Source organism: Cololabis saira, chromosome 6 (genome assembly GCF_033807715.1).
Source record: "Cololabis saira isolate AMF1-May2022 chromosome 6, fColSai1.1, whole genome shotgun sequence".
In the NCBI taxonomy this organism is placed as follows: domain Eukaryota; kingdom Metazoa; phylum Chordata; class Actinopteri; order Beloniformes; family Belonidae; genus Cololabis; species Cololabis saira.
In genome coordinates this window covers 45052310-45071172 of record NC_084592.1, presented here as the reverse complement: position 1 = coordinate 45071172, position 18863 = coordinate 45052310, and the positions used below count along the sequence as shown (strand labels likewise).

General features: G+C 47.8%; 1 protein-coding gene across 1 annotated transcript in view; it reads right to left on the bottom strand.

Moving 5' to 3' along the window:
• bcor (BCL6 corepressor) overlaps positions 1-18505 on the bottom strand; it is a 53974-nt gene extending 35469 nt beyond the window's left edge. The window contains 1 exon segment of the mRNA XM_061724204.1: positions 17545-18505. The gene's annotated coding sequence lies outside the window, so the exon portion shown is untranslated.
• Positions 18506-18863: the final 358 nt, after the last annotated feature.

The following is an 18863-nucleotide window of genomic DNA, read 5'->3' as shown; positions in this document are numbered from 1 at the left end:
ATATAAAATCCTTTTTTTAAAGAAAAGGACAAAATGTAAAATATAGCCTACTCAGTTTTTTGCGTCATGAAAAAGGTTCCATGAGGTGTAAAATTTCATCAAAAGCAGTTATTTATGATTAAATTCAACAATAAACTACTAAACAGTCACTGATGTATTCAAATATATAAAAGTCTGAAAACAACTTGAGAGAATATTTCCACAGACGTGTTTCTGTTCATCCAAAAGCCGCCTCGGCCGGAGCGGGATTACGCACCAGAGCGCCCCGGTGGGGGCCGTTTACCCCCCACCGACACTCACACGGAGGGAAGAGACACTGGAGAGCGTTTTAACAATCAAACCCAGTTAGAAAATAGCCTATATATAAAATCCTTTAAAAGAAAAAAAAGGACACAATGTAAAATATTCTCAATTTGCGTCATGGAAAAAGGTTCCATGAGGTGTAAAAATTCATCAAAAGCAGTTATTTACGATTAAATTCAACAATAAGCTGCTAAACAGTCACTGATGAATTCAAACATATAAAGTCTGAAAACAACTTGAGAGAATATTTCCAAAGACGTGTTTCTTTTCATCCAGCGGCCGCCTCGGCCGGAGCAGGGGGGGGATTACGCACGACAGCGCTCCGGTGGGGGCCGTTTACCCCCCACCGACACTCACACGGAGGGAAGAGACACCGGAGAGCGTTTTAACAATCAAACCCAGTTTGAAAATATATATGAAATCCTTTAAAAGAAAGAAAAAAAAAGGACAAAATGTAAAATATTCTCAAAAAGTCATTTTTTTGCGTCATGAAAAAGGTTCCATGAGGTGTAAAATTCATCAAAAGCAGTTATTTACGATTAAATTCAACAATACGCTACTAAAGAGTCACTGATGAATTCAAACATATAAAAAGTCTGAAAACAACTTGAGAGAATATTTCCACAGACGTGTTTCTGTTCATCCAGCGGCCGCCGGCTCCTCGGGAGCGGCAGCTTCGCTTGCGCAACTCCGAGCCAGATGACACAATTTCCACAAAGAAGAGAAAAAAAAAACAGGTGGGTTAGAAGAAGAAGAAAAAGAAAAAAAGAGAAGAAAAAAAACCCGACAAACCACAGAAATGTGTTTTCCATAAATCTGCTGCTGCGATAAAACAGAGATATGGGTGGATATTTACGGCCCGCGGGGTCAAGGGTCAGCCGCGGCGGCGGGAGTGGTTCGGCCTGATTACAGCCCGGAACCCTGGACCTGGACCCGGGCTCGGGCTCGGGCTCGGCTTCGGGGGAGTAATGAAAGCGGGGACTTGGCTGGTCATTAGTGCGGACGCTTTTTACAAGACAGGCCTGTTAGAGGAGTCAGCGGGGAGCGGGGGCGCGCAGCGGCGCGGCGGCGCGCTCCTGGCTCCTCCATCACCGCGCACAGACGCCTGGCTGCCGCCTGCTTTTACTGTCGTGACCCGGGGCTCATAAATCAGCCTGCCGAGGCCCAGCACGGCCCCCGCTCGGCCCCCGCTCGGCCTCCCCCACCCCCAGCCCGCGGGACGGGCCCTCCGCTCCCTCCGCTCGCTGCAACATCCGCATCTGGCGGAACCGAGACGGCGCGTCAGGGCGCGCCGGAGCGCGTCATGCGGGGCCACGTGTGCGCTTCACGCCCCGAGGTCACGCACGGCACGGAAACCCCGCCGCTCCCAGAGCTGCAGTCACACGCATGAGCGGGCTGGCGGGGCTGACGGGCCTGGCGGGGACGCGCATGCAGGCGCTGGCGTGTGAGCAGGACGGTTTCTGAAAGCAGAAAACCTCAGCCTCCACCTTGATTTGGCAGCGGTGGAAGACAGAAGGGGAAGTACTCAGAGAGGAAACGAGCCGCTCAGCGGCAACTAGAAACATTTTTGTCTCGTCACATTAGATTTTTTACTTCACAGCCTTTTCCTGCAGCTCCGTCCCGACATGCAGCTGGATTTCAGGTCACGACGACGAGAAAACAGAACCAGAACCAGGCAGGAAGGAGGAGGCTCAGGCCAAGGTCACCACCAAGTACAAGTACACACAAGTACTAATACTGATGAATATATATACACCCACACACGATCAAGTACAAGTACACCCCAGTACTAATACTAATGAATATATATATATATATATATATATATATATATATATATATATATATACACCCACACACGACCAAGTACAAGTACACCCCAGTACTAATACTAATGAATATATATATATATATATATATATATATATATATATATACACACACCCACACACGACCAAGTACAAGTACACCCCAGTACTAATACTAATGAATGAATGAATATACACACGACCAAGTACATCCAGCTACAAATACTAATGAATTACTGAATGAATATAATATATATATATGACCAAGTACACCCCAGTACTAATACTAATGAATATATATATACACCCACACACAATCAAGTACAGCCATTGCCAAGTACTAATACTAATGAATGAATGAATATAATATACACACGACCAAGTACAAGTACATACAAGTACTAATACTAATGAATACACCCACACACCACCAAGTACAAGTACACCCCAGTACTAATACTGATGAATGACTGAATATACACACGACCAAGTACATCCAACTGCAAATATTAATGAATGAATATAATATATATACGACCAAGTACAAATATATATATATATATATATATATATATATATATATATATATATATATCTATCTCCACTTTGGCTGGAGTTTTCAGAAATGATGGTTTTTGGAGACTTTGAGCTCCGTTTTCGTGTAAACGAACGGCCAAAACGCATGAAAACACCACCTACATGTAGACGGGGCATTAGTTTAAGGAGCTGCCTTTGATTGACAGGCGATGGGCGTGTTCGCGTCGGCTTCTTGAGCAACATCGCTGCCTCTCGTACGAAGAAAAAACAGGGCTCAAAACCGCTCTTCAGAAACCAATGGGCACTTTAACGCTTCGTCGATTGTTTTCTCTGGACAGAAGTTAAATTAATCTCAGTGCTGCAGAAAATAACCTACACTGCCACCTAGTGTCCGGGAGTGCAATTACAGAGCGACAAAAGCTACGGGAACAGAGGCTAGTTGTTTATTTTTAAAATCACGCTTTACTTTCTTAAACATCTTAGTCGATTCTCACGTTAACTGGAGCTCTGGGAGCTAATTTCATCATCGTCAGTGCGACACAGGGGTGTAAATATTTTGTTTCAGATATTGTTATTAGCGCACAGTGTCGTACCATTACATATTTACATTAAACAGGTTGTAAAAGGATGCGATTTGTCCAAAACTACTTTGTTTAGGACTTTTTTTTTTTCTGTTTCTAAAGACAAAAGAACGAAAACAGCGCTCCAAACAACCAAATCTACCCTCAAATAAAATGGAAAATTATATTTAAACATAAAAAACTCCTTAGCGGTGCTTTAAGAGGTGACTAAACTCCACCTGTTACAGGTTGGCCTGAAGCTGCACATGAAACAGGATGTCGGTGACGTGCAAGTCACAAAAAAAGGAGAATCTAGCGTCAATGGCATTTTCAGTCGCAGCTGGTGTTTCACACGTATAGAGACTTTTGAAATCTACCTGGTGAAGATTAGAGGAACCTTGTGGTTCGGTTTCAACCACATGAACAGTTCAATAAAATCATTCTGCTCATGAATAACTGCCAGGTATGTTCCAGCCTTTCAAGTTAAACACACGCAAAGGTGGGACAAACATAAAAATAAGAGAAAAATAAAATAAAGTCTGATTTCTTACCTTAAAAAGGTAAACAATATTTACTTTAAAATCTTATGTCAAGGGGTTCCACACAACTGAATTAAATAACTTTTTACTTATCCATGTCAGTATCTTCATTTTTGTTCTTTTTAGTATTTTCACCTGTATCATATTTTTTATTGTATATTTTGGATTTTGGAGGTTGGAAGAGCTCAGATTTTCTTATATTCTGGCACTTTAAAACCAACATGTTGTAAATTTTTTCTTCTAATATTATTTGTTCTTTTGTATTGCACCAATCACCACAACAAATTCCTTGTGTGCGTTAAACTACTTGGCAATAAACTTCTTTCCGATTCTGATTCTGAGTTGGAACCATTTCCAGTCCTTAAAAGAGGCTTAAATCTTATATTAATACAGTTCCATACGCATGTATTTCCTGATTTTGAGGCTCTTCTAACATCTCCAGCCTGCAGGCGGTGACGTGCACACCGGGTTGCCCAACAGTGCTGCCCTAAATCCGGCGTTTGGAGATTTTTCTGGGACATAATACGGCAGTAAAGTCCAATTTCTTCCCTTAAAAACGGTAAACAATATTTACTTTACAATCTTATGTCAAGGGGTTCCACACAACTGAATTCAATAACTTTTTACTTATCCGTCTCAGTATCTTCATTTTTTTTTTCTTTTTAGTATTTTTCACCTGTATAATATTTTTTATTGCATATTTTGGATTTTGGAGGTTGGAAGAGCTCAGATTTTCTGATGTTCTGGGACTTTAAAACCGTGTATTCTTTTGTATAAATCTTTTGTATTGCACCAATCACCACAACAAATCCCTTGTGTGCAATAAACTTCTTTCTGATTCTGAGTTGGAACCATTTCCAGTCCTTAAAAGAGGCCTAAATCTTATATTTTTACAGTTTTTACGCATGTATTTCCTGATTTTGAGTCTAACATCTCCAGCCTGCAGGCGGTGACGTGCAACGCTGGGTTGCCCAACAGTGCTGCCCTAAATCCAGCGTTTGGAGGATTTTCTGGGACATAATACGGCAGGACTGAGTGGAAGGACGCGGAGGGAGAGAGGCAGGACGCAGGAAAGGAGTAAAAGGCAGCCTGCTGCTGCTGACGCCCATCCCCGTAGCTAAGAATAGTTTGCGCAACAAACAACTCCCGACGGCCGTCCAATCCATCACCCTGATCGGTGGCAGCAGCAGCAGCACCGGCAGCGGGGGGGTGGATGATGGGGTGGATGATGGGGGGGTGTGGGTGGAGGGGTGGATGGGGATGGATGGGGGGGGAGAGAGGGGGCGCAGACCGCTGCGCGCAGCTCCGACTCGCACCATTAAGCAGAAAACCGCCAGCGCTGTGTGTTTTTTTTTTTTCAATTATATTTTTATTTGTTTTTAGCATTTTAAAGACATACAGGACAAAAACAACAAAGCAAAATCAAGACAATAAGAATTAAAAAAAAAAAAAAAAAAGAAATGGTTACCCAAAGTAAAAGGACAACTTGTAAATCAAATACATAAATAATCAAATCAAATAAACCATGGTCATAGTGCATATGTGTCTCTTTATGTACACAGAATCCTGGCATGGCCAGCCATGCCGGATGAATGTCAGAGGTCCATGAGCGGTTGCCATATTCTGAGAAAAACATCTCCCTTATTTTTTAGAGTGTAGGTGCGTTGTTCCAAACGCAAAGTGTCATTCAAGGTTTGTTTAAACAGGTTAAATGTAGGGGGTTTGTGCTGGTTCCAGTTGAGTAGGATGCATTTCTTTGCTATGTAGGATATCATAGCAATCCTCTTCGTGTGTGTGGGGTCCAGTGTCTTGTCCAGTTCTGTACCAAAAAGGTAACGTATTGGTGTACAGTCTAGAGGGGTCTGTACAACCTTGACAGTTAAGTCATGCACAGCTTCCCAAAAGTGCTGTAATTTTCTGCATTCCCAAAAGATGTGCATAGTTGACCCTATGCATGCTTTGCAGCGATGACATCTAGGGGATGAGTTAGGAAACATCTTACTTAGACGGAGTGGCGTAAAGTACATCCTGTGCATAAATTTATAATTCTGTTCAATTATCTTGTTACAAGACAGTGAAATAAAGACATTCCGACACATACTATCCCACTGATCCTCACTGAGGTCACATCCCAAGTCCTTTTGCCAGATATTTTTGAGTGAGGTCAGAGAAGAGCTATGATGGTCTAACAGAACACTGTAAATCACAGAAATTTTACCCTTTAATGATTTGGAGTTCACCAAGATCTCCTCTAGGTCTGTTAACCCCAAAGATAGTCGACCCTCCCCTTTCAGAGTGGTAATTAAGTGGCGTAATTGCAAATATTTATAAAAATCTTGTTTCGGGATTTCAAATTCTGATCTTAAATCTGGAAAGGATTTGAGTGTGCTTTTGGTGAACAGGTGTCGGAACTGATATATACCATTCTCCTTCCACTTTGCAAACAGGGATTTTCCAATCAATGGTGGCAGATCTGGGTTTAACGATAAAGGGGCAAGCCCAGAGATTCTGTCTGAGACTCCACAGAACTTTTTCACATCTTGCCACGCCCTAAGAGTGTTACAAACTACATAGGTTCTTGTTACCAGGTTTAGCGTGTTTATATCGTTGATAAATGGTAGCGAGGTTATGGGTGTAGGGAGACAGAGTTCTTCTTCTATATCAATCCAGTGAGCATTATCACGTTTTTGTACCCAACCAATCAGGCCCTTCGTCTGGGCAGCCCAGTAGTACATCTGAAAATCTGGCAGTCCCAGCCCACCCTTTTCTCTGGACTTTGTTAGAGTTTTAAAAGCTATCCTAGGAGAAGAGTTTTTCCAGATAAAAGAGGTCAGCATTTTATTTATGGACTTAAAGAACGATTTATTTAAATAGCAGGGCAGTGACTGAAATAAATAGCTGAAACGTGGTAATATGTTCATTTTAATTACATTAATTCGCCCGAGAAATGAAATGGGGAGCATATTCCAATGTTCTAACTCGTCCTTAATCTTTTTAAGTAATGGGACAAAATTTACCTGATAAAGATCTTTGAGTTTGGGAGGTACATTTATACCGAGATATTTAAAGCCATTCTGAGCCCAGGTGAAAGGTGAGACGGTCTTGAGTTTGTGAGAGACTGGGGAGTTCAATAGTAAAGCGTTGGATTTTGTCAGATTTATTTTATAGCCTGATATCATTCCAAATTTGGTGATGAGGTCTAACACGGCTGGGATCGATCTCTCCGGCTTGGTCAGGTATAAGATTATATCATCAGCATACAGTGAAATTATATTATTTGTTTTCCCAATATCAATCCCGATAATCTTTTCACTGGCCCGTACGGCTTCTGCTAGTGGTTCAATCGCCATGTTGAATAAAAACGGGGATAGAGGGCATCCCTGCCGACAGCCTCTGTATAAACCGAATTTTTCAGTGAGGGTGCCGTTAATACATATTTGAGCTTGCGGGTTGCTATACATAGCCCTAATCCACCCAATGCACTTCTCACCTAGATTAAATTTCTCCAGGACGGCAAATAGATATGACCACTCGACCCTATCAAACGCTTTTTCCGCATCAAGTGATACCAGTAGGGTTGGTTTGTTGTATAGGGCCGAGTGGTCAATCACATTAAGTAACCTCCGAATATTGTCAGAGGCGTAGCGTGCCTTCACGAAGCCAGATTGGTCAGCCTTGATGATTTTGGGTAAGAGGTCCTCAAGCCTGTGTGCAATTAATTTCGATATTATCTTAAAGTCAACTGGAAGTAGCGAAATTGGGCGAAATGAGGTGCATTCAGCAATGTCTTTGTCCTTCTTATGTATTAGTGTAATTATCGCCGTCTTCATGGATTCAGGAAGGGTTCCATTTTCAAAAAAATCTGTGAGCATGGGCATAAAAAGGGGCTCAATTTGCGGCCAGAAGGCCTTATAGAACTCTACCGAATATCCATCCAAACCTGGAGTCTTTCCGGATGGCATTGACTTAATTGCGTGTAGCACCTCATCTGAGGTGAATGGAGCACTCAGTTGTTCCTTCTCGCCCTCCGAGATAGAGGATAAAGATAAATCATCCAGGAATGCATGGATGTCCGTTTCGGAAGGATTCTCTGACGTGTAAAGCTGTTTATAAAAGTCAAAAAATGAGGACTGTATTGTTTGTGTATCATATTTCAATTGGCCTGTCGCATTACGTATGCATTTTATTGTTCTGTCCGCACGTTCTTTTTTAAGTTGATAGGCTAGAAGCCTGCTGGGCTTATTACCGTATTCGTGATATCGCTGTCTAGTGAAGAACATGAGTTTTTTAACATGTTCAGTTTGGACGAGATTAAGACTAGTTCTGACTGCATTTAGTTTCTTCATATTTTCATCCGTAGGCGATTGTTTGTGGGATTGTTCTAGATTGGTTAACTCCTTCTTAAGTTGTTCTGTTCGTTGAACGATAGTTCTTTTCTTTGCAGATGTGTAAGAGATCAGTTGACCCCTGATTACAGCTTTAGCTGCATCCCACATTATTGCTGAAGAAACAGGGGAGGCTGCGTTGTCCTGTCTGTACTGTTCCAGCCACCTTCTAATATTATTGCAGGCTTCGATACTTGTGAGAAGTGAAGAGTTAAATCTCCAATGTTTAGTCTGGTGCATCTGTTGAGGGAGGGATAGCTTAAGATGGACTGGAGAGTGATCTGATATAAGAATGGGCCCTATATTACACGAAATCACAGATGAGAGATGTTCCTGGGGTAAAAGAAAAAAGTCTAATCGAGAATATGATTTGTGCCTAGCCGAATAGAAAGTGTAATCTTTCACTGTGGGGTTAAGTTCCCTCCACACATCAACAAGACCTACATCATTCGAGGCTAACCTCAAAGTCTTTGATGCATTAGGATTGGACAATGTGGGTGAGGATTTATCCAGATTACCGTCCATACAGCAGTTGAAGTCTCCAGAGATCATTCCAAAGTCTGTGTTATATTGGTTAAATAAGGTGATCATATCTAACATGAATTTAGGGCGATCTTCATTAGGTGCGTAGATGTTAAGCAGTGTTAGTTCTCGCCCATATAGCATCCCTCGGATTAGTATATGCCTACCCTCGTAGTCGGTATGTTGATCTTTAAAAATGAAAGGCAGATTTTTGTGAATCAGTATTGCCGTTCCTCTTTTATTGCTAGTGAAGCTAGAGAAATATACCTGCCCAACCCAGTCTCTCTTAAGTTTTTTGTGCTCCTCATTGGACAGATGCGTTTCTTGTAGAAAGGCCACTGCTATTTTTTCCTTTTTCAAAAATGTAAGAACTCTTTTCCGCTTAATTGGGTGACCAAGGCCTCTGACATTAAACGTAATTACGTTAAGCGTGCTAGACATACTAAGATTGGCATAATATCTTGACCGTGCTTGACCATGGTAAAACAAAAAGACAAATAATAAAAAACTAACATACTGTTAAAGGAAAAAAAAACACAGGTAGAGTATAAGGGGCCCCCCTCTACCCCCCCCACCCTCCCCACCCACAACCCTAGCCTAGTCCCCAAACGACAAGGCAACCCTATAACAACAAGTAACACCCTTAACTTGTCAGGCAGGTAGCGATTAGCTTCCAACAACGCACAATTTGTTTGTAAAAAACGGAAAAAATGCCTTTGTGCAGAAAAAACAGAAAAAAGAAATAGGCTAAAAGTAAAAAAGGATAAGCTTAGCTTTCCTAGGTAGTACTATGCTCTTGTAAAGAAAAAATGCAGGTAAAAGAAAAAAAGAAATAAAATAAATGAGGAGGGGCATGTCAAAGTGGGCATCAGTTTGGCAGGTGCTGTCTAGTGTTCAGGTTGTGCTTACCACAAGGACCAGACTAAATCAGGGGTCACCAGTAAGATAACCGAGTGGGGTCGTCCCCAATTCAATCCGTCCCGCACAAAAACAGATATATATACGCACACATATGTATATATATATTAAAAAAAAAAAAAATAAAAAAAAAAAAAAAAATAAATAAATTTAAAAAAAATATATATATATATATACATATATATATATATATATATGTATATATATAAAAAAAAAATAAAAAATAAAAAAAAATAAATAAAAGAATAAAAATAAATAAATAAATAAATAAGAATAAATGTGTGCTGATTTAAATCATAAGAACAGGGTGTCTAGCCCTCAACGCTTTCCCCTATTCTATTCTTTTGTTTTCAAGACAACTCAAAGCTTATTTTCATTTGTCTAATAATATTAAAAAAAAAAAAAAAAAAAAAAAAAAAAAAAAAAAAACCCGGAGCCCAGCCACCTGTTATCCACGCCCCTTCACCGCTCCATTACCCACTCCTCTGCTTACCAAACCGATAAGTAATAATAATAAACCAAGATGTCAGTCGATACAGGCACTGTTAGTGTTCAAAAATAAAATGTTACATCGACGACTTGACAACAACCAATGTGTACCTGCTATTTATTGTCCATGTAAACCAATGCCGAGCAAATCAGCTTAAGTGGCAGCTAAGCCTGAAAAAGTCAGATGGTGGTCCTATGTTTATGCACGCAGGCTAGTGCACTCACCCCATTCCATGTATTAAAGGCAGTTCAAACCTGGCCATGTGCGGCTTTTCCAGCCGTGATGCTGCGGTAAAATTCCTCAGCTTCTTGTGGAGAGGAAAAAAGGCGAATCCTCCCGCCGTGCAGCACCCTCAGCTTGCACGGCTGGAGATGAAATCCTCGAAAGGCTCCCATGTCAATAAACAGCTTCTTGACAGCGTTGAACTCCCGTCTCTGTCGCATCGTTTCTGCCGAGAAATCCTGCGCGAATGCGAGCTTTGATCCGTCATGTGTGATGTCCCGCTGCTTCGTGGAGCGCAGAACGAACTCCCTGTCCTGGTACTTGAGGAACCGAATGAGGACGGCTCTGTTGACGTTGGGATTTGCTGGGGCCAGCGTGCGGTGGGCTCTTTCCAGTATGAATGATCTATCAGGCTCGGTGCCCAGCCACCGGGGTAGCATGTCATTTATAAAGTCAAAAAGAGGACGCTTACCCTCAGCTCCCTCCTTAAGACCAAACAGCCGAATATTTTTCCTCCTCCCACGGTTCTCCAGATCCTCTGTCTTCTCCTCCAGGTGAGCGAGTCGTCTCGTTGCCGCAGCCAGCGCCGTCTCGGTCTTGTCCAGCCTTTCCTCCGTCTCGGCTATGCGAGCCTCTGCCTCCCCGACACGTTTTTCATTAGCCGTTACCTCTCGTTTGATTTCACCCAGGTTGTTCTCCAGCACCAGCATGGAGCTCTTCAGTTCCCCCAGTTGGCCGTTTATCCCATCCAACTTAGAGCCGAACTCAGAGCGGAGCGCTCTCAGCTCCGTCAGCACGTCGGCTACGTTAGCCATGTTAGCTCCGTCGTCCTCGGCCGGCAGTGTTGTCTTCGCGCTTCGTGAGTTCGTTTTGCGAGCTTTTGCAAAAATATCGCACTCCTTGGCTGCTGAGGGTTTTGGCATAGTCTGTAACCTATAGTTGGTCAGGTTTGCAAAAGTTTGGGGTGGTTTTATGTGCGAAGTTAAGTGGAGCCTTCACACTAAGCAGCCATCCAGTTCGGGCTCTCTAGCGCCCCCCAGCGCTGTGTGTTTTTAGTGTTCACGGTTCCCCATCAGCGGCGACGGGGAGGGAGACAAAGGCAGCAGGATGAGAGTCCGGAGACGGAGTCTTCTCCCTCTTTTTCCTTTGTTTCCTGTTTGTGGCGACAGCGACTTGAACTCTGCGTGACCCGCGGTGCGAAGAACGGAAGCAGAAACACGCAGCCGCTCATCATCATCTTCTTCTCTCTGCCTCCAGGGCCGCGCTGCGCCCGGAGGAGCCGCGGGTCGTGCGTGCGAGGAGCGGGGTGGTGCCACCAGGAGAGAGCGGCTCCTCCTGCACGATGATTAATGAGCCACGTGACGCAAAAGCACAACAGGGAAACACATTTTTAGGGCCCGAGAACTGAGGTGCGAAGGCCCTATTAGGAATTTTTTTTATTTTCCTTCTTCCGACGAAATGAGGGCCTTTTTTTCCCCCTAAACGTGTCGCAAAAGTCACCAAATTTTGCACCAAGCCCGGCCTGGCGAAAAATGTGATATTTAATGGTTTGCTTTAATGGGCGTGGCCTAACGACTCAACAGCGCCCCCTAGAAAACTTTGTGCCTCAAGCCCCACAATGCAGTTTGACGTACATGCACGAAAATCGGTAAACACCTGTATCATGTCACAACTTAAAGAAAAGTCTCTTGGCACCATGGCCAAAACCGAACAGGAAGTCGGCCATTTTGAATTAATCGTGTAATTTTGGCGCCATTTCTTCGGCAGTTAATACGGCCCGAACCGTAACGTGCACCCAGGTGTGTTATACATCAAAATGTGCGTCTCCATCCTGCGACGACGCGCATTACTTTTCTCAGTCAAATGCGTTACCGTGGCGACGCTAGACGCTAGATAGTTCCTACTTTCTGCCATAACTTTTGAATGGTTTGAAATAAAGAGTCGTGGGTGGTGTCATAGTTGAGTCCTTGACCTTTATTGGTGAAAATTGCACGCGTGAGGGGCCCGTTCATCGCTGCTTTCAGCTTTAATTTTATTTAATTTTTTTTAAAAGGACAAGTTACTCGTGATCTGACCTCCGAAAATGGCTCTTTTTCAAGTTCAGAGGAAGAGAAAGTGGGGAATGTAGGTCTTGGCTGCGCGTCGCCGATCGGCGCCTGGAGCCTCGCCAGACTCTGTGGAGCGCAGGGCTCCGATCAGCTTTAGAAAGGAAAAAAAAGCTGTGTGACGCAGGATAATCTCCGCAGCGACGGGGGTGGGGTGAGGATAAACATGGATTAAATGCGGGCTCGCACACACACACACACACACACACACACACACACACACACACACCCTCGCTCAGAGCGCCGGCGTGTGCGTTCCCAAAACGAAAGGAATTTTGCACACGCTGCAAGTGAACACAACAGAAATCAGCGGGAACAAAATCTGGGAGAATCCACGGGGAAAGAAGAAGTGCAGCCTGGATGCAAAAAATATCCCGCACCCCCGGGGCCCATCAGCCCCGCAGGAACCCCGCAGGAACCCCGCAATAACCCTGCACCGACACGCACCAACCAACCAACCCCGCACCGACACGCACCAACACCAAAATTGCGCCTTGCGTCCTTTACTGTTCTCCCCCAACGCCTTTCCAGGGTCAACAGTCAGATAATTATTCAAAGCAAAGTTTTTTTATGGTTCAAACGATGAAATATAGGGTAAAACTGGGAAAACAGTATAGAATAAATCTATTTAGAACAAATATACAATAAAAAAAAAGGTATACGCCTAAATTAAATACAGTCAGTAACGTCAGAGGGACGTCAAGTTACTATTTAACTTCTAACAAGAGAAATGTAACATTTCTCTTGTTGGAAGTTAAATAGTAACATTTCAAATGTTGTGAATTATATGCAACATTCATAACCAGATAATAACCCGAATATCTTTCAGCGTCAAAATAATCACAAATAGTGGGGGAAAAGGACGCGAGGCGCAATTTTAATTGTTATTGATCACCAGGCTGGTGCACAATTGATCTGCATGTGAGAAGTTGCTGTTTCCCCCCCGTGGCCGTGGAGCGGGAGGGTTAGGGGGGGGATTTGCGCGGAGCTGCGCGGAGATGGCGCGTCTCCTCCTCAGCTGTCACTTTATTAGCGGGCTGAGTTGTAAACAAGGGGCCCCTGCGTCCTGCAGCCGCATGCAAGTCGGTGCGCGGTTCAAATCCCCCCCCCCGCCCCCCCCCCCCCCCCCAACCCTCCAGCCTCGGGCTGCAGCATCGTCAACAACGGCAGCATTGTGCACCCCCCCCCCTCCCTCCCTCCCTCCCCGCCTGCGCTGTCACTGGGGCGGCCGGCGGGGCGGCCGCTGCTGAACCGCCTCTATTCATCCGGGGCCAAATGAGGACTAAATGGCTTTTTATGCCACGCAAAAAAAAAAAAAGAATAAAAAAAGGGGGCCGATTGTAACAGAGACGCGCAACGCATGCGTGCATTCAAAGGGGCCGCCGCTCCTTTCATGTGTGTCGGTTTTTCCAGATCAAACACGTGATATTTCACAGCTTAATAACAGCCTGATCACCGTTTCCACAGCGGGGAGTGATTCACGCCAGCGCGGCAGGGCGGGGGTGGAGGTGGAGGGGGGTTAGAGTCCCACATGCACGCACTTGAAGCCCCGGCCGACCTGGACTCCGGAGCGAGGCGGGTGCACGCCGGCCAGGGCCAGACAAGCAGATAACACATTCCAGCTTTGAAGCTGCTGGTGTCGTAAAAGAGTCTCCGCGGTCGGAGCTGCTGCTGCGCAGCGGAGTCTCTGTCTCTGTCTCTGCGCTGCAGAAACGAGCGAGGAGGCCCGATCAAGACCGCTCCTGCTTGGGGGGGGAAGGAGGGAGGGAGGGAGGGAGGGATGGGGGGGAGAAGGCTGTCAACGGGCCTCCGCTGCCAAATCAATCTTCCCGTGGAAGGCCACGGCGAGGTCAGAGAGAGCGCTGCAGCTCCGTCTCGGAGAGACTGAGAGAGAGCGAGGATCGTGTGTGGTGCTGGGGGGGGTTTAGGGCGGGGGGGGACCGACAAACGGGTCTCACTGGGGTCTGAAGGTCGACTTAAACCTGCACCCGGCCACAGGAGGCCGCGCTGGGGGGGGTTGTGTGGGTAAGTGACCCGTTGCGCTCCGACCTCGTATAGAAACAAAAGCGCAGTGAGAGTGGGAGTGGGAGCGGGGAAGGGCGGGGGGCGGGGGGGCCTCTCCCGTTTCATCTGCCGGTCCCGGGGGGCCCCAGCCTGGCGGAGCACAGCTTCAATCAAACCGTGACGTCTCCCTCGGGGAGAGAGCAAGAGCTGCGCCTGGAAAACCGATCTCTCTCATTCTCTGCTTCTCTCCGCGGCGCAGCGGCGGCTGTCGCGGCTTTTGTTCACACGCAGCGCAGCACCCGCGGCGCCGCGAGCCACGGCACTTCTCATCCCAGGGAGGGAGGGAGAGAAAGTGAAGGGAAAACAATATAAAAAGGGAAAAGAGAGAAATACAACAACAACGGCAGCAGCAGCCACGAGCCTCGATCTGCGCGGATTCCGCGGCCTCCGCGCGTAATGACGCGCTCTCCTCTCCAGTCTCCCCGCTCGGTCTCCCATTGATTCCAGATTAGAAAAAAAGGAGAGGGACAAACAGGAGGCTAATGGGTTTAAAATAGCGGGCCGTGTGACTTGACTGCCCCCCCTCATTCCCCTCCTCTCCCCCCCGCCGCGGCGCCCGCGGAGCGCCACGCTGACATCGCTGTCACGCATCACTCACACACTCACACTCATTTCACCTCTGCCACAACTGGACTATATGTTATTTTGCACTTTATATGCCATTTTGCACTTAGTTTTAACCTTTTATTTCATGTTTATTTTAATATTAATGCGCTTTTTATTGTCTGAGTGGAAGTGTGGTTTGTTTTTTTACGTTTCGATAAGCTGCTGGACAGTTGAATTTCACTTCGGGGATGAATAAAGTTCTATCTATCTATGACTAACCGTCCCGTGGGGGGCCGCAGATCCACGCAGGAGCCCCCGGAGCCGCGGGGGCCCCCGCGGCTCCGGGGGCTCCTGCGTGGATCTGCGGCTCCGCGGCTCCGGGTGTCGGGTTCCTTCACAGGAAGGAACGAGGGGAAGAAATAAAAGTCATATCTTCGCCAAGCATCACTTCCTTTCTGCTCCGCGGCACCTGGAAAACAGATCGGGTCCCTCACGCACGAACTCTGCAGGAAAAACGCGATGCGCGCCGACCGCGCTCCGTCCGACGGGGGGGCCCTAAAAATAAACTCGGCCCACACACAAAATGTAAAGTATTTTCTTTCCAGCTAGGGCCTGGAAAGAGGGGAGTGTGGGAGTCGGGGAGTCGAACCATGCAAAGGCAAAAGAAGCCCCGGCGTCGTAAACGCGTCGGGTTTCCTGAAACCGAAGACGGAGGGAGTCGGGACGTAATTAAGGACAGAGTTTTTTTTTTTTTTTACTCCACGAAGCAAAAAATGTCGATAATAAAAGCCCTCTGCTGCCGCAGGAGTCATCTTAGGAGCGAAACCAAACTGTCAACGTCCGCGGAGGACCTTGTTTACGACAAGTTCAAGTGTTTTCCACCGGTTTAAAGGAGCCCGGAGGAAGTTCAGATGCCTTCCAGGTGCCCTTTTTCACTCCGCGGTGCCAATTAAGGGCCGCCTTTAATCCAGAACACAACAAAGCTTTCATTCTGCATCAAAGCCCGCTTAAACCCCCCCTACAAACCCCCCCTTCAAACACCAAATCCCCGCTCTGCTCCTTCCAAACATCCCAACACGAGCTCCGGCCTCCCCACCCCCTCCACCCTGCGCTTATACCCGGGTTTGGAGCCGCTTCCCCGGCGCAAAACGAGGCGCGTCCCCCCTAATTAGTGCCGTCGGACTGGAGCCGAACCCGCCCGAACCTCGAAATCTCGGAACCTCGGAACCAGGACGGCCTGACAAAAGACCTTCAAGACAGTGGAAACTAAAAGTGGAGCAGGGAGGGGGGGAATACTTGTTTATGTGTCCCGGCGAGGACACGAGCGCGGAATCCATCCATCAACACCTTTAATGTGGAGGTGGGTCGCACTTGATTGCTGTCACGGTGGGGGGGTTGGCTTAAATAGGGGTGAACTAAAATTAAATATTCAAACAAACAAACATTAAGAGGCTGGAACAAAGCTGTGACGTAAAGCGGAGGCTGTTATTGTCAGTAAGAGCGGAGTGTTTTTATGGATCAGAGCGCAGCGCAGCAGCGCAGCGGAGCTCCGGGACCCGGACCGGGAAAAGGGAGGGAGGGAGGGGTGAGGGAGGGTGGGGGGGTGCAGATGGGTGGAGGAGGGAAGGGGGGGGGTCCTAAGTGGTGCTTCACATCGATCCTCCGCGTGCACGCAGCGGAACAGACCCGCAGCGCGGACGGAGCCACATATCCAGAAACACCTGCGAGACACGCGGAGCTCCGACGCGCCGCGGCAGGAAGGAAGTGGCCCCGCGCCAGGAGCCGCGGCCTCGTGCACGCACACCGGAACCCAGATCAACGTCCACTCTGTCCAAACACACACACGCACACACACACACACACCCTTCACCCCCCCTCCACATCCACCCCCACCCAGGAAAACAAGCTCAGCTGTTCGGGGATGCCCTCCACATGAACGCAGTGCGCGGATCAGGGCGAGGCTCGATCCCGTAACCTTGTTTAGCGCAGCAGCTTTCACACACACACTCATGCAATCACACACTCACACACACACACACACACACACACACACACACTCATGCAATCACACACACACACTCACACACTCCGTGACACATCGCGGGTGCGTAAAGCCCGAGCCGGCGCGCTCAGCGCGGTCATGTCCAGGACGTCCTTCTCACCTCCCCACGGGTGACGGGACGGCCCTGGGGGGTTTTAGGGGGGGGGGGGGGGGGGGGGGGGACTCGCGTGGGTCGGCCGGGTTATTTATCAGCCACATGCCTCCCCCCCCCCCCCCCTCTAACCCCCCCCCCCCCCCAGCCCCAGCCCGAGCGCACAAAGACCACCCTATGCGCTATTCTTAGAAGTGGCCGATCCTCCCCGAGAGAGAGCCGCGGTCACGCGCAGACAAACACACTCTTTCTGATTAAAAACACGCCAAAAAAACCCACGGAGCACTTCAGAGCCGGGAAGGGTTGAGGGGGTGGGGGGTGGGAGGGGGGGGACACATGTTGATGAGGGAGTGGGGTGGGGGGGGGAAAAGAGAAAGAGAAAAGCGCCTCACCCGGGAATCGGTGGAAGTTCCAGCCGCGTCTCTCACGCCTCTTTTTCCTGTTTTTGCCAAGTTAACGAGCAGATCCGTGCGTGACTGCTGCGTGGACGGAGCCACGGTCCCGTCTGCGTGAGACAGACGATATCCCGGCCAAAGTGGGGGTGGGGGTTTAAAAAAAACACAAAAAAAAAACAAGAAAAAGTGTCTAACAGGTTATCCACTTGTCACGAAAATCAGAGAAATGTGGCTCCCCCGGAGCCTCGCGGCGTGGATTCTATTGTCCCGCGGCTCCTTTTTTCCCCTGGATCCTTTCGAATCTCGCACAACACGGACTTTGTGGAGCAGAGATGTCACGGGTTTCCATACGGCAACAAAAAAAAAAAAAAAGAAAGATCCTGCTTGAGCCGCGGAGAAAAAGAAATAAAGAAAAGACGCGGACGCCGCGGCGGCGCCGGGACTCCGAGAATAAAAATCCTAATAAAGGTCCTGCGGGGTCCGGGGGGTCCGGGGTTCCGGGGGGGGCCCCGAGGCTGGAGATCCGAGCTCCGGGGGGACGGAAGGCGGTACAGGTGGCCCCGTCTGGTCCGTCGGTCCGTGGGTCCGTCGGTCGGTCGGGTCCGCGGATCCGCGCAGGAACGAGCTCAGCTCGCCGCGCAGCCGCGCAGCAGCGCCATGTTGGCTCAGCGGAGAAAAACCACGCCGTCCTCGGAAAAAAAAGCCCCTTCCTTCCTTCCTGGCGTCCCGCGTGTCTGTGGGAGGCTGTTGCGGGGAGGGTTTCCGAGGTTCCGACCCGGTGCGCGGCTGGTTTAGGAGCCGCTTTTGGGGGGTCCGGGGGGTCCGTGCGTCGGTCGGGGCTCGGGTCGGTTGGTCGGTCGGTGGCGCACGGACGGAGGACGCGCGGAGCCGAGCGGGGAGTTGCCGCACGGAATGGATGAGCTGCTGCCGAGACTGAGCGACTCACTCCACTCCCACTCGCGCAGACTCTACCCAGAAGGCCAGTCGGGAGACCGCAATTACCATAAGCCTCCGAGCAGCGCACGGCACTGGCTGCGCACGCACAAAGCGGAGACACACACACACATGCACACAGAAACACATGCACACACACACACACACACACACACACACGAACTCAGACACACACACACACACACACACAGAAACCCACACACGCACACACACACACACACACACACACACACACACACACACACACACACACACACACAAGCGGAGACACAGCCTCCGCTAAAACTCCAAAACAGGAATAAGGCGAGGTTTTATGCAGACATGAGGCGGGAAATGAAGCAATAAGAGACTAGAATTGATAA